General features: G+C 42.5%; 4 non-coding genes across 4 annotated transcripts; 3 read left to right on the forward strand and 1 right to left on the reverse strand.

Moving 5' to 3' along the window:
* Positions 1–6,603: 6,603 nt before the first annotated feature.
* On the forward strand, positions 6,604–6,675 carry trnaq-cug (transfer RNA glutamine (anticodon CUG)). The gene has a single exon. It is a non-coding gene; the product is annotated as a tRNA-Gln (tRNA).
* A 2,952-nt stretch (positions 6,676–9,627) lies between these two features.
* Positions 9,628–9,710, forward strand: trnal-cag (transfer RNA leucine (anticodon CAG)). The gene has a single exon. It is a non-coding gene; the product is annotated as a tRNA-Leu (tRNA).
* Positions 9,711–10,216: 506 nt separating this feature from the next.
* trnaq-cug (transfer RNA glutamine (anticodon CUG)) lies at positions 10,217–10,288 on the reverse strand. The gene has a single exon. It is a non-coding gene; the product is annotated as a tRNA-Gln (tRNA).
* A 1,469-nt stretch (positions 10,289–11,757) lies between these two features.
* trnal-cag (transfer RNA leucine (anticodon CAG)) lies at positions 11,758–11,840 on the forward strand. The gene has a single exon. It is a non-coding gene; the product is annotated as a tRNA-Leu (tRNA).
* Positions 11,841–15,557: the final 3,717 nt, after the last annotated feature.

Here is a 15,557-nt window from a genome sequence, read left to right on the forward strand (position 1 = left end):
AAAAAAAGCATAAAAATGGCAAAGCATGTGATCGTGGTTTGATTAAGATGCCACATTACAGTTACTGACTTGTATTCTTGAACAGAAAAATTCAGTTTAGTGGTTGAATGTTCTGCTCGATTGATTTCTGACTTCTCAGAAAGCAGGAATTCAGTTTGCCTCATAAGTAAGAATATCATTTTTAGTTTTAAGCAAGTTTTTGACAGATTTTTAACATTTTTGTGTTTTGTTGTTTTTATGACAGATGGTCTAATAAATGTGCTAAGCACTGTATGTGATGAGATTGTTTCCCCTACCTGGCTCATTTTTACACAACTGGGAGTTTTGTCAGTGAATTCACTCTGCAGTTTTGTGCAATTTGTCGCTTTTTCCCAAGTTTTCCAAAGGTTTCTCTCTCCGTTAATTTCTCACCGTGAAGCTGTAAACATGTGAGACTTGATCCACAAACAGTAATGTAGTTAAGAAAAAAGATCAAAGGCTTAGAACGTCCAACACTGAGAACATCTAACACTTAGAATTTCAAATGCTTATGACGCCATTTCTGCCGAACGTTTGACTGCACTCGTGCGCGCACACACACGCAAACCAAAACAAATCGTGCGCGCACACGCTGACGTCTCTAGCAGTTTCATTTATTGTTAGTGACTCTCCGGGCCTACAGTGTTAATTATTAAATATGTTCCGAGGTCATAACAGCGGAATTTTCTATTAATTCGCCAACTTCATACAATAGTTTTGGGTCAGTTTTATTCATTCATTCAGGTAGCGGTGGTACCATTCCCTCCCACAGCCCGAAGTGCTGCCTCAGCACTGTCCCCTATCGGTGCAGCACGGTACTTTCTGCCTCCCCCTGTGTATTTTCACCGTGCATTTATGACCAGACACAAAGAATAAACATGTCACATACATTCATTCGTATTCGTCCTCGTATTATACTCCGTTTAGATGTAAATATATATGTAATGGTGAGCTTGACATGCACCATTACACAGAAAATATCACCGTACGCTGGTCTTATGCCACTTATATTGTGTGTGCTTTACATATGGAAATTTACAAGAGCAGTGATGGGGCTAGGGAAGGTTGTTACAGGTCTCGATGAGGCTTTCACGGGGTCTTTCTTACGTTTATTATGGCAGGATGAGGAGGACAGTGGCTCAAAGCTTTTTTTGAAAAGTGTCTAAAGTTTTACAGAAAGCTTTATGCTTTCTGGTGGGCTTTGTGTCAGTTGTTTTGTTTGTGGGTTTGTGATGGGGTTGTAAGTTGTCTATCAGAGAAGGAATATTGGGAGGCTTGTGGTTTTTTATTTTATGTGAATATCTAGTGTTTACATTTACTGTAACTTTTGATCAATATACAATTTATTTATTTTGGGTGTGTGAAGGAATCACTGAAAATAGACTGGGGTTTTTGTGAATGAAGGCCTAACATTTTCCTTCTTTTACAAATTAGGGCAACCTCTGATTTATAATGTCTATAATTATAATTAATTTGTACTGTCAGTAAATTTGTGTATAGCAGAGGATTCCTCAGGGAAGTATCTTTGATTAGAGCCTCATTGATGACTGTATGTTGAAGCATTGAGGAGTTACAGCCGTTTGAAGTCTGCATATCAAAGACTGCTCTCATGCGGCACTTGGAGTCTCCAAATGGCACATGTGAGTCCTCACCTGGACATCAACACACAAAAACCTTTACAGAACAGTAGGTTTTTGTGCTATCTTGATAAAATTTGAAATGCACAGTAAAAAGACTTCATTCTACAGCTTCATTATATTTTCCAATCCATACCTTCTACGCTCAGTGTGTAGTTACATGAAAACAAACAGGAAAAATTTAGGCGAGGCAAAAACTGTGTAATTTTTCTGTTCCAGACTCAATAGCTACATACTCATTACAGTTAAAGCATTTTTGACTGCAAAAATGAAAAATATAGGTTGTCTTCTTCACAAAGAGACCAAGCTTTTGCATGTACTCCAAAGAGATCAAGAATAGCAGCTGATTTAATTTGGGTATGCTTTTTCAGGCATTTTTGGTGATTTTGGAGTGGCCAGGTAAGGGGTTAAATAAAGAAGTCAAATACCTTTAAAAGTGTTGTATGTATTAACTAACTGAAACCAAGCCACAGTTCTTAGTTTGTACTTTGTTATATAACACAATCAAAGGCAAATATAATGCACTGTTACACATGCAGTTACCCAGTTATACATAATATAATGATTTGTTTATATGTGTAACTATATATATATATATATATATTAGGGGTGGGACTCGATTAAAAAAATTAATCGAATTAATTACAAGCTTTGTAATTAATTAATCGAAATTAATCGCATTTTAATCGCATTTCAATATTTGACATGATAAATATTAATTTAAGTTTAGTTGATGAATGAATCAATATACATAAGCTTAAACTAAATTTTGTTTATTTTCCCACCAGTCTGCTACACAGACCAACAAAAGGTGGAAGTGCTCCTGTGATAAGCAAACTCCTAAAATTAAAGTTAAGCATCATAACTGGATAGTTTTATTAAACATTAATGTCTCACTTAATATAGTTGAAAATTAATCATTAGCTCAGCTGTATTCCTTGATGTTGAAATGTGTTATGCTTGTTATAACAGCTTTTGAATCAAAGACTTAAAATTAAACCACAAAAAGGAGAAAAAGTTCGTTCTCCGTTTAACCAGCTGCTTTTACACAGCTGTGCTTCACACTCACGGTTGCTAGGCGACATGAGCTACGCAGAGGTGACGGCAGCTGATATGAAGGCTAGCCGCTCACTTCCGGCCTTTGCAGTCTTCGTGGGCTACGAAAGACGTGGGCGGGTCCTTCGCAGGATGCGGCCCCTAATTTGGACATTGTGCGTCGATATAATCTGTATGCCTGGAACTCGCGCACTGAGAAACGTTCCACGGTGCAAAGTGCGATTAAAATGCGTTAAATTTTTTAACGCGTTAATTTCCCCGTTATTAATTAATCGAAATTAACGCGTTAAAGTCCCACCCCTAATATATATATGGTTACACATGTCTCAATCAGGGAGAAAAAGGGAGAAAAAGAGAGAGTGAGAGAGGGGGGTGGATAAAGACACACACACACACACACACACACACACACACACACACACACACACACACACACACACACACACACACACACACACACACACATTATATATATATATTTGATTTAATTCAACAAATTTCCTCTATTTTTAGCTCAACTTCCCTGCATGCTGTGTTTGATATAATGGCGGATAGATTACTCCGCCCTGTGACGTCATTTCAACACTTTTCTACTCGTACCCACAAACTTGAATTCGTGTCCACACAGAAGGGAGGAGTTCGTAGTCGAAGAAATTAGATTTGTATTCACAAAACTTTGCACTCACAGCTCTTAGAGTCATACTGGCATAAAAACGATCCTGATCCGCACAGTTTCTCAAATACGAATACGAATGTTAGAATTATGCACACATCTTTTTGACAGTTATCTTACTCCATACTCCACCAGTTACAACATTTAAATACTGACATCTGTGATTTGATAACTGATTAAAATTAACTATATTGCAGAGAGGGAAATATAGTAGTATTGTAGTAACACGTTACTCTGCAGATTAAAGTTTTACAGACATTCCTGTGACAAACTAATACAATATGATGCATTGTTGGAGATGAAATCATCCAAAAAAGTTCATTAATTTGTACCAACAGTGTACTGTGTGACATAAGCTGCTGCTTTACGTATATGTTTCTGATCATTTTCTTCTACTTTAAACTAAATTCTTGTGTATTTTTTATTTCTTAAAATGATACAAATGTCTTCATTCAGTGCTCTATCACACAACATCTCAATAATTCAAACTGAACTTTTGACACTTTCTGTTCAAGTTCAAGGACATGGCAATGAGCCAGCCACAAAATAAAATAGGGAAAATATTTATGTAGAAACACAAATTGTGGCTTAAAAGTGTATTATTTAGAAGTTCCATTGTATAAACCTAAAATAACCTTAAAAGGATCCATGTAAGTACTTACCAACAATAATCAGCGATGGATTTTTTTTTCTATGTTGTAAAATGTTTGGTTTTGGAGCTCTGAAAAGCAGGTGTTCACACGGTGAAGTTCATCGATGAAGTTACGTGAAGTAGGGATGCTATATTTATTTTAATACTTAAACATTATTTTACTAGTTATACACTATTTTAAGTTTTTATAAACCCTCCCCACACACTTATACACTATAACACTTTCCCATTCCCTTAATAACCTTTCCCACTGTACCTGTTTCTTTTAAAACACTCCTTAAATCTTCATACATACACTAAAAGTGTTTTAAAAACCCGCGAAACAGCGAAAATACCGCGATAAATATTTTTAAGCTGAATCATAGTTTCACATTTAATTTATAAAATGTAATTATTCAGCTTCGGCCTGACGAACAAAATGCACGAGCCAGAAAATGATAAAAATGTGGAGAAACAGCTGTTCTTTGTCTCGTCTCACTTTGGTAGTGTTTCCTGGTTCTGAGTTTTCCTGAGTATTTCTTAGTTGTTGAATTATTAGCTCTAGTTGAACTTTCCTTGCTTCCTTGTACCTGATGTGCATCCAGAAATAAAGCTACGTATTTCTTAGTTCACGCCCCCCCCCCCCCCCTTTTTTTTTTCTTACAGTGTTTGGGTCGTTCACCTGTCTGTTACACTGCAAAATCATGACACTCATATGTCGAGGTTGTTGAATATTTGCAAGATTCATTGGATGGGACATTCTGGCTGGGCACATCTTGGCCTTATTCATGCATGAATGTTCAGACATAACTGTGCATGTGTAAGCTGTAGTGGTTTAATCTGATTGGTTAACTCACCCTTCCTGTGGTGACAGTGCTTTGTTGTTTTCATGCTGTGGTCAGATTGCATGGATAGACTAGTAGATCTCACTTTTTTACCTCATTCATGGTCTCGGAGTGCCTCCACGTAATTTTGTGGTATAACACTGTAATTACATACTTACTGCGCTTTATGGCTCAATTGCTGACCACTTATATTCAATATAATTTCTCTGATGCTGAGAAATTCTGTATATAATTATTCATTACATATTACAAATGGCTTATTTAGTAGTCAGTAATTAGGTGCATTTTCAGAGTTATGCAAAAATATACATCTCTTTGATGAAACAGCATGTCCAACATAAAAGGCCTATGTTCTCTACATTGGATATGCCATTACTGATGCTTGTCCCAACCTCCTCAGTGTCATGGACATGACACAATTTTACAATGTTTATCATACTGAAATACTTTCAATAGGCTTGTGTATATTAAACAGCAATGTATAGGGCTTTTAGGCTTGGGCCGGCCCTGCCAGAGCTCATCACTTTAGGTAAAGAAAGGCTTTGGTTAATATTAGCCTCTTATGTATTAGCATAACATGAAACCTAATCTTTTTTAGTTTTTAATGTCTAAATGCGATTACTTTAACAAATAATTTCAGGCAAATGTCCACAATTACCAGAAGGTTTTCTCACAGTAAAAGTAGTTAAGCTAGTTTAGCTAAACTGGCTAATTTTGCTGCTAACCAGGCTCAGGGAGGGGCAGTCATCTGCCTCCACCAGTAGAAGAAACCTCACACTTTTGTTAAAAATTTGACCTCTAGCACTGATAGCAGAGTAACTGCATTACTTTGAAATACAGAGAGCTAAAATTGCTCACATCTACAATACAATCCTCCTCAGGCCCAGCAGTTCATTTCGGGGACATTAGTCTGAGATGTCAAGCACCATTTGTGTAATCTATGTGAGTCCTACTGTACTGTCAACAGGACATGCTGTGTGTGAACACCCGATCAGCACAGTCTGCTGCAGCTCAGACCTCCTGAGCTCAAATGATCCGCCAGCCTCAACCTCCCGGTAGCTTGGATCACACGCGAAAAGCAGCCTCACTCACAGAGCTTTTAACTATGACTGATGTGACATAATCAGGTAAAGATATATGATAAGACATTGTACAGAATAAAGAAATGATTTATTTTTATGCAGGTTCTTCTGTTTTCTGTACCTCAGATTATGACACCATACTGTGGGACTGTCTGGTGGTTTCATTGTGCAGTGATTTGCACTCTGGACTTTGACTGAATGATCTGAGTTCAGATCTTTGTAGAATGTCATTTCTAAGCAGTCATGAAATCAATGTCCTTTAAAGTTTGGGAGAGACGCATTGTAGTCCACAGTTGTAATGATTACACTTCAAATATCGCTGTATACTAAGTAATCCTGTCACACAGAGATGTGACAGTGACATCAGTGCAAACTTTTGTCTCACATTGTGAAATACACATTGCTAGCAGTATAAAATATCATTAATATAATGAATACAGCACTGGTGAATGTGTGCTTTGCTATTATTTGAACCTTACTGATAAAATCAGGGCTGACCTCCTCTCTTTACATTATCAGCTTTTAACCATTAAATTATAATTTAATCACTTAGTAAAGCGAATATGTCTCATTTATCTTCCATCCAACGTTTTAATTGGTGTTGATCGTCTGGAAGAATTATTCGCTGCTGTAACTTGACTATGGCACCCCCATGAACTGTGGTTCCATGGTGTAATGGTTAGCACTCTGGACTCTGAATCCAGCGATCTGAGTTCAAATCTCAGTGGGACCTGAGGTTCTGAGAGGGCAAAATTAATAAGCCCCCTATGCACTCACAAACCTGCTGCTCTGCTTGTCCTGCACCACCTCCACCTGCAGGAAAGCTGCAACTACAGTCTGGTATTCAAACTAATGCTGTGAGGTCATCATTTGGTTCTGTTTTAATGTCATGTTTGGGTCCTCTGGTCACCTAGGAGGGCAGGATCACTGTTGTTCTTAATGATCACCTTTACAAATTATTTAAAATAATAATTAAACACTTTTGAAAGTCGGTCATAAGTGTTGGATTGGGATGAGACCTGATGACTTTCAAGGCAACAAGACATGATTCACATCATTTTCATACCAATCGTGACCCTCTCACCCTTTGAATGTGTTAATAGTCTGTAGTTGCAGCTGTCCTCCAGGCAGGGGTGCTGTAGAGCAAGCAGGGCAGCAGGTTTGTGAGCATTTTTGAGGGGAGTAAAAAAACAATGCTGGGGTGATAAAGCTGCTGTATGGTCTAGTGGTTGCTGTGCATGCGCTGTACCAACAGTTTAAAAGGACTGTGTCCCACTGTAGCTGCATTACAGTGTGTACTCAATGGTGAGCTCCCACTAGCACCACGGGAGCTTTCATGCTGATCTGAGGCTATGTTTGTTGTTTACTGACAAAATTAACTCTTCCTAATTTTGGGATAAATGAGGCAGTGGGGTGTCAAATGATAAGCGTTATTTCAACTTGCTGAAAGTTTTAACTTCACAAAATCAGGTTTCTGTACAACAGTGTTGAAACAACACGTCCAAAGAAAGAGCTGAAAATTTGTAGTTGTACATCAATAATCCCCTTTCTCTAGTCAATTTGGCAGAATTATCCATGAACACATTACAGTGTTCATCCTGACAAAACTCCCGCGACTGTATCGATGACAAGTGTGCAAAATGTGCAAACACTGATTAACTTTTCACGTGCAAAGTGTAAGGAATATGTTTGAGTGGATTTTGTCAAAATAAGGGACCAAACAGTTGCATGTGAACAAGTTTTCAAAATATTTCATGCTTAGAAAACACATGATATCAGAAGTGGGATTTGAGCCCACACTGCTCCTGCAACCTGAACACAGCAACTTAGACCGCTTGGCCATCCTGGCTTCTTCCTCTGAAAGTTTTAGCAATATTATTGATTCTCTTTACTCCCAAATTGCTATCATGCTGCTATTTTAGAGGCTTTAGAATCAGCGATATGTGTGGCACTTGAAAGGATACGTTCAACACACTTTTGAAGACAGAAGTATCAATTTTGACCTCACACAACCAGGTCCCGCCAAACTAAAACATATTTGATCTTTATGTAACTCAGGGGGAATAAACTGCTTGTTCCATTCCAGTTTATAAACCTTTATTAACTTAACGAAGGTCCGGTGAGTCTCTGAAACCAGTATGGGTGTGAGGGGCCTTTCAGCTTCATTTTGAATTTTTCTGACTGTAATGAAAACATGGACTCTCCTCAGCACAAAAACTAATTAATAAATTTGATGCTGGGAGGGTTTTATCAGTGCATTTGTTCCTTCACTGTAAGATGCTGGAAGACAAAATATACCTCATTAAGTTTACTAAGTGATTCAATTTCATTTGTGCAGGATTCTGTTTTGTGTTGTCTTTCCTCATTTGAACAGATGACGCACTTCAACTATTTACCAGAATATATTTTCTAGTATGAGTTTGTCTCCACCTGTGGGGCAGCAGAAGTATTTAGGGGGAAGGATTTATTTGGTGCTGTCCTGCAGGTGGGGGTGGTGCAAGACAAGGAAAGCAGCAAGTTTGTGAGGGTTTTTGACTGTAAAAAGATGACAAAGAAGGGCTGATGAGGTTGCTGTGTGATGCAGAGACAGGTATAATGATGGTGTGTGTTGTGTGAGTAGGTTAAAAAGACTGGGTCTCGCTGTGTTGCTCAGGCTGCACTGCAGCGTCTATTCACAGGCGCGATCCCACTACTGAGCGGCACGGGGACTTTGACCTGCTCCGTTTCCGACCTGGGCCGGTGCACCCCTCCTTAGACGACCTGGTGGTCCCGGGCTCCCCCAGGAGCACCATATCGATACCGAACTTAGCGCGGACACCCGATCGGCATAGTCCGCTGCAGCTCAGAGCTCCGGAGCTCAAACGATCCGCCAGCCTCAGCCTCCCGGTAGCTTGGATTACAGGCGCGCGCCACCGCACCCGGCGAAAGCGAGCCAGCATTCACAGGGCTTTTAACGACGACTGAGGTGACGTCACTTCATCAGGCTAGTGATGAGATGACGTCATCACTAGACGCGAAGCAGTAAAAAGCTAATAATTTTAAAAGGAAGCATGTAATGCATGTAATCACTCCAAAACATGAGAAATTAGTGTGTGATTTTTTAAAACTCATTGTGTGTGTGTTTATTTTTATGTGTTGCAACTTAGATTGCAGTTCACGATGCATCCAAAGTCAGAAAGACAAGAGCAACATGTACAGAAGGTGTTTGTTGTGTTACGGGTATGATCACATAAACAATAACAAACTCAGAGCACTGATGAGAATCAAAACTGCAGCAAATCTGTTTGATCATAGCAACAACTTTAGTCACAAAAAGTAAATAAAACTGTAAGTGATCAGCTATCAACAACCTTTACTTATGATAAAAAATCGTTCAAATAAAACAGATGACTCAAATATCTAAGATTATTTTCAGTTTTTGCCAATATTACAAATATCTTTCTGAACTGATCACAGTCCCTCACATTTTAAAACCTCAGAATATAAAAACAGAGTTTTAAAAACATTTTACTGAAATAATTTTATGTGATCACAGGAGAGGAAGGGTGGATGATATCTGAGATGTTCCCCTATCATATGACAATATTAATAATTTCACAGCGATGCTTGTTTACCTTTCAAATGTTCATGTCCGGCTGCTGTGAAAGACGTTGCATAATTGGTAACATATGTGGAGGTTGTTAGTGTCAGGATGGCCGAGCGGTCTAAGGCGCTGCGTTCAGGTCGCAGTCTCCTCTGGAGGCGTGGGTTCGAATCCCACTTCTGACAGTGACTGTTTTCTGTACACTCAAACATCAAGAGAGTCTTCTTGTGACAAAATCCTCTCGAGGTTCGAAATAAACTGATAATAATAATAAACAAGCAAGTATTTCAGTATTGTAAGAAGACAGAATCACGGTTTTTATGAGAAAGAAATGTGTGTGTAATTTTTTTCTTTCATACCAAGACCGTGTGTGCGTGTGCGTGTTTTGCAGCTTTAAGTTGACTGCAGCTCACAATACAGCAAAGTAAAAGACAAACACAGCATGTGGTGTTTGTCTTTTTCAAAGTAAAAAACGAAATAACTATATTCTTTATGCACTGACAGAAATACACTGAAAGAAGTTGATTGATTTTCTTGGAACTATGGATTATTTTAATTTTTGTGCTAGAGTAACTGTCTTTTAGGTTTTTGTATTAAATACTACTTTTTGGAAACTTGGCTGGTGTGGGGAACCCTTTCCCTCACCTCACCGGCTTATTTAGGGATTTAATTTAGCCCCTCCCAAAATCTCAGGTCCCACCGAGATTTGAACTCGGATCGCTGGATTCAGAGTCCAGAGTGCTAACCATTACACCATGGAACCGCTACGTACAGCTCGAACTTATAAAAAATCATATTCGCTTTACTTAGTGAGTAAATTACATTTTAATGGTTAAAAGCTGATAATGTAAAGAAAGGAAGTCAGCCCTGGTTTTAATGATATTTTATACTTCTGGCAATGTGTATTTCACAGTGTGAGAAAAAAGTTTGCACTAATGTCACTGTCACATCTCTGTGTGACAGAATTACTGAGTATATAGTGATATTTGAAGTGTAATCATTACAGCTGTGGACTACAACGTCACTTTCCCAGACTTTAGAGGACATTGACTTCTGACACTGTCTGTTTAGAAATGAAATTCTACAAAAATCTCAACTCAGATCATTCAGTCAAAATCCAGAGTGCAAATCATTACACAATGAAACCACCCAGAGAACCCAGCAGTATGGAAACTCTCATATTTGTGTTGTTGTGTTTCTCTTTTGCTTTGGTGTCATAATCTGAGGAACAGAAGACTATAAATTAGCCATATCGTTTACCTGATTATGTCACATGACTCATAGTTAAAAGCTCTGTGAGTGAGGCTGCATACTCCCCTCTGACCCTCATCCCAAGCATTCCCATTCATCTACTTTCCACAACATTTTACTTCACAGACTGGAAGGCGTATACAAAAATCAGGGTATTTTTTATTTGGAAAGCTGTTTCTCCTGTATATTATGCTTTATGGGCACTAGCCTGGTGTGATGACGTCACCTCAGTCGTCCTTAAAGGCTCTGTGAGTGAGGTTGCTTCTCGCCGGGTGCGGTGGCGCGCGCCTGTAATCCAAGCTACCGGGAGGTTGAGGCTGGCGGATCGCTTGAGCTCAGGAGCTCTGAGCTGCAGCGGACTATGCCGATCGGGTGTCCGCGCTAAGTTCGGTATCGATATGGTGCTCCTGGGGGAGCCCGGGACCACCAGGTCGTCTAAGGAGGGGTGCACCGGCCCAGGTCGGAAACGGAGCAGGTCAAATCCCTCGTGCCGCTCAGTAGTGGGATCGCGCCTGTGAATAGACGCTGCAGTGCAGCCTGAGCAACACAGCGAGACCCAGTCTTTTTAACCTACTCACACAACATCATTATATCTGTCTCTGCGTCACACAGCACATTTCTGAAATACGCTTCATATTTTTATTCCAAAATACTCACAACAATGCTGCTTTGCTTGTCCTGCACCACCTCCACCTGCAGGACAGCTGCAACTACATCTTTCACCCTAAGTGAGCGAGTCTGTATGCTCCAAGGCTTGAGTGCCAGTGGTGATTGCTCCTGGAAGTTAAACTTCACCGCCGTAGTACACCTTGGCTGGCAGTCCCTTACTTTTATAGGTTGCCCTCCGGGAGACGACGTGGAGTTGGACCTCTCCCTCGGCGCCACACATGCTGTGAATGCGTCCTCTGTAACGGCAGCATTTAAGAAGACATAGGGAGCTCTGTGGAATTATGGATTTCGCCAAATTGGTTTTCATGGAGTGTCAGGATGGCCGAGCGGTCTAAGGCGCTGCGTTCAGGTCGCAGTCTCCCCTGGAGGCGTGGGTTCGAATCCCACTTCTGACAGTGACTGTTTTCTTCCCATCCAGCACTTTGCACTCTTATCCAACAAAATCCACTCAATCCTGAAAAGTCTGCACATTTCTGAAATACGGCGTTCGCTTAGCTGCGCACTTGTCATCGTTACACTCGCCTGTTTCTTGTGAACGTGGATCATTCTGCCAAATCCACTAGAAGGAGGGGATTGCTTGCGTACAACTAAAAGTCAAACGCTCATCATTTGAAACCCCACTTCCTTATTTATCACAAAATGGGGAATAGCGTATCCCTCAGTAAACAAATGCAGCCTCTGATCAGCGTCAAATCCCCCGTGTTGCCCAGTAGTGGGATCCCACCTCTGAGTACACGCTGTAATGCAGCCTCCGCGCTACAGTGGGATTGTTATGAAGGACTGATGGGTTGATTGAAACTGTGCATAGGAGCCCTCTTGTGGTCACTGGATCATGCACTCAGTGCGTGCACCCCTGATGGTTCACTCGTGCAGATAATCAGAGGGCGAGCCTGGGGATGCTGTCACTGTGAGCGGCGTGTGGCCAGAAGAGCAGAATAGCGAGCAGAAGTGGGATGTGTATGGGAGACGTGAGCGGTGTTATGTGTTAGCCTTCGGGATTATGTGTGCGTTCAGATACCCGTGAGTATATTGTTGTTGCCTGTGACTGTTATGATTATTAGTTGCGGTCAAGTGATCTGTTAACGTTAAGAGCGGCCATTATATTCCTGTACTCCTGCTTCCCCCCGTGATCAAAACCCTGAGACCACATCTGTTATCCTGGGGGCAATTAAGCAGCTGCAGGAGGATAACCAGAGACTACACCGTACAGTTCTGCAAATGCAGATGCAGCTTAGCGCCAGCGCTATTGGGCCAAACTCCCTGCAAAACCCACCTGCTCCCCCCGTATTACCTCGGGCTGCTTCGTTAAGGTACGCAGCAGGTGCTAGCTCACCACCACCGCCACTACACCGGCGGTCATCTACTAGTATACCCTCCAGTGTGGGTGACGAGGCTGCAGATGATTGGCCGCCACCGCCCCCTCCCATTGAAGACGTAGCCCCCGAACCAGTGCCATTTGCAGCAGCGCACGACTACAGAGTGGGGGAGCTAACTGAGCACATGGAGAGAATGGGAAAGGGATCAGAGCAAGCACCAGCGGTCACACTTGTGTACTCGATAACTAAGGCCGGCACGTACAGTGCCCCTGTAGGAGGCAACCATACTCGGATACCATGGCGTCTCTTACTGAACATTATGGACAACCCCACCAGCTAGTCTTGAAACGCATTGCAGAACTGATGGAAGCCCCTAATATCCGCACCAATGACATCAGCGCCTTTAAGATGTTTGCACTGTGCGTGCGGGCACTAGTGGGAATGCTCGATCAGCTTGGAGAGAGTGGCCATATTGAACTTCAGTGTGGGTCACACGTGACAAGGTTGCTCCTTAAGCTACCACAGGATATGAGAGCTGAGTTTAAGCGATACCTGTACCCACAGCATGTCCGCATCCCCACGCTGCTCAATTTCGCGGAGTGGTTAGAATATGAGCTTATGATGCAGGAAACGGTGTTTGAAACCATCGGAGACAGCACCAGAGGGGGTAGAGACCCACAGAAAGACCAACGCAAGGAGCAAAGGGCGACGCGGCCCACCACGATCCTCCATGGTGCAGAGCCACCAGGCAGTGGCCGCCAGGAGTTCCCGTCATCGTGGAGCAGCAAACCAGCGGAGCGGCAAGTGTATTGTCCATACTGCTCCAATTCTGAACACTATCTAAATCAGTGCTCCATCTTCAGTCAGCTGACCACAGAGCAGAAGAGCACCTGGGTGAAAGCTAACAAGAAGTGTTGGCGCTGTGGCCGTGCTCATCAAGCAGTCAATTGCTGACTCAAAACTACCTGCAAGCAATGTAAAGGGAAACATCTGGATGCCCTCCATGCGGTGAATGTCAAGCCTACTCCAGACAACAGCCCTGTTCCCCGGGGGAATGACGTGCTCTACCTGGATCGACGGTCAGGTTGCAGCCCAGTGTTGCTGAAGGTGAGCAAAGTGACCCTATGTAACGGGAAACAACGCATGGAAGCCTATGCTATCTTGGATGATGGCTCGGAGCGCACAATCCTGCTTTCTCAGGCAGCAAAGGCCCTACAGTTGCAGGGTGAGCCAGAAGACCTTACTCTGAGGACAGTGCATCAGGAACTGAGAGTGATCTATGGGTCATCTGTGTCATTCTCTATAGCCCCTGCTGACCAGCCACGCAAGATTTTTAAGATATCGGGAGCCTTCACTGCGGAGCAGTTAGGTTTGGCAGAGCACACCTACCCAGTGAGGATGCTGAAAAGGAAATATAAACACCTAAAGGAGTTGCCACTGACCGAGTTCAGTCAGGTCCAGCCGGTCCTTCTAATTGGTTCGGACTACCCGCATCTCATCACTCCAACAGAGCCTGTACGTCTGGGACCACCCGGGGGACCAGCTGCCGTGAAGACTCGGTTAGGCTGGGTCCTCCAGGGACCAACGAAGTACGTGCGACAGCAGCGTCAAGCCACTGAGTGTTTGCATGTGTCCCTAGCCTCCCCATCGGCAGAGTTGTTCCAACATGTACAGAGGCTCTGGCAGATGGATGTTCTGCCCTACAAAAGTGAAAGGGTAGCTTCCCGTTCCCGACAAGACCAGGAGTGTATTGACATGTTGGAGGGAAGGACTGTGCGGACTGAAGTAGATGGGATTCAGCGCTATGCCACCCCATTGCTGCGGGTGAAGAACATGCCAACACTGCAAGCGCCAAAGGAAGCGGTTCTCAGCCATCTCCGCAGTACAGAAAGACGCTTGGCTAAGGATGGTGAGCGAGCAGCAGCCTATTGTGAGGAGATGGAAAAGCTTCAGAAGGCAGGGTATGTGGTGAGAGTCCAGGAGGAAAAACTGAGGGCTGATCGTGAGTCTTGGTACATCCCTCACCATATGGTATGCCATAATGAGAAGAACCGCATTGTTTTCAATTGCTCGTTCAACTACCAGGGCACCAGTCTGAATGACCTGCTTCTTCCAGGGCCCACGCTGACCTCTAGCCTGTTAGGAGTTCTATGGCGCTTCCGGGAACATTCCATTGCTGTTAGCAGTGATATTAAAGGGATGTTCCACCAGGTGCGGTTGCTGCCGGAGGACGGGGCCCTTCTCCAATTTCTGTGGAGAGATCTACAGAGAGAGACAGTCCCGAGTGTCTACGAGTGGCAAGTCCTACCATTCGGAACCACCTGCAGCCCATGCTGTGCAACATTTGCACTACAAAAACATGTTCTTGATCACAGTGCTCCAGGGGAAGATGTGCGCATTGCAGTGGAACGGTGTTTCTATGTGGACAACTGTCTCAGGAGCGTGGCTTCCAAGGAGGAAGCGCAGCTGCTGATACGGAAACTGCAGTCACTCTTGGCTGAGGGTGGATTTGAGCTTCGTCAGTGGGCAAGCAATGCTCCAGAGACTATTAACCACCTAATAACTGTGAATGTTGTAGTAGTTGTAGTCCTTTGTAGTTATGTACTAGTGTAAATACTGTTAGTAGGTATATTGAAATTCTTTTGTATTTGTTTATCTTTCAGAACCACACACACACCTACACCCTATGCTCACACCTGTATCATCATGTGCTATACCAAATAAACCCCTATTGGACTGTACATCCTCTCGAGCCTTTCTAATCGAATGCCCCACAGTGGCTTCTACCTGATCCTT

This window comes from Archocentrus centrarchus, chromosome 24, assembly GCF_007364275.1.
Source record: "Archocentrus centrarchus isolate MPI-CPG fArcCen1 chromosome 24, fArcCen1, whole genome shotgun sequence".
Classification (NCBI taxonomy): Eukaryota; Metazoa; Chordata; class Actinopteri; order Cichliformes; family Cichlidae; genus Archocentrus; species Archocentrus centrarchus.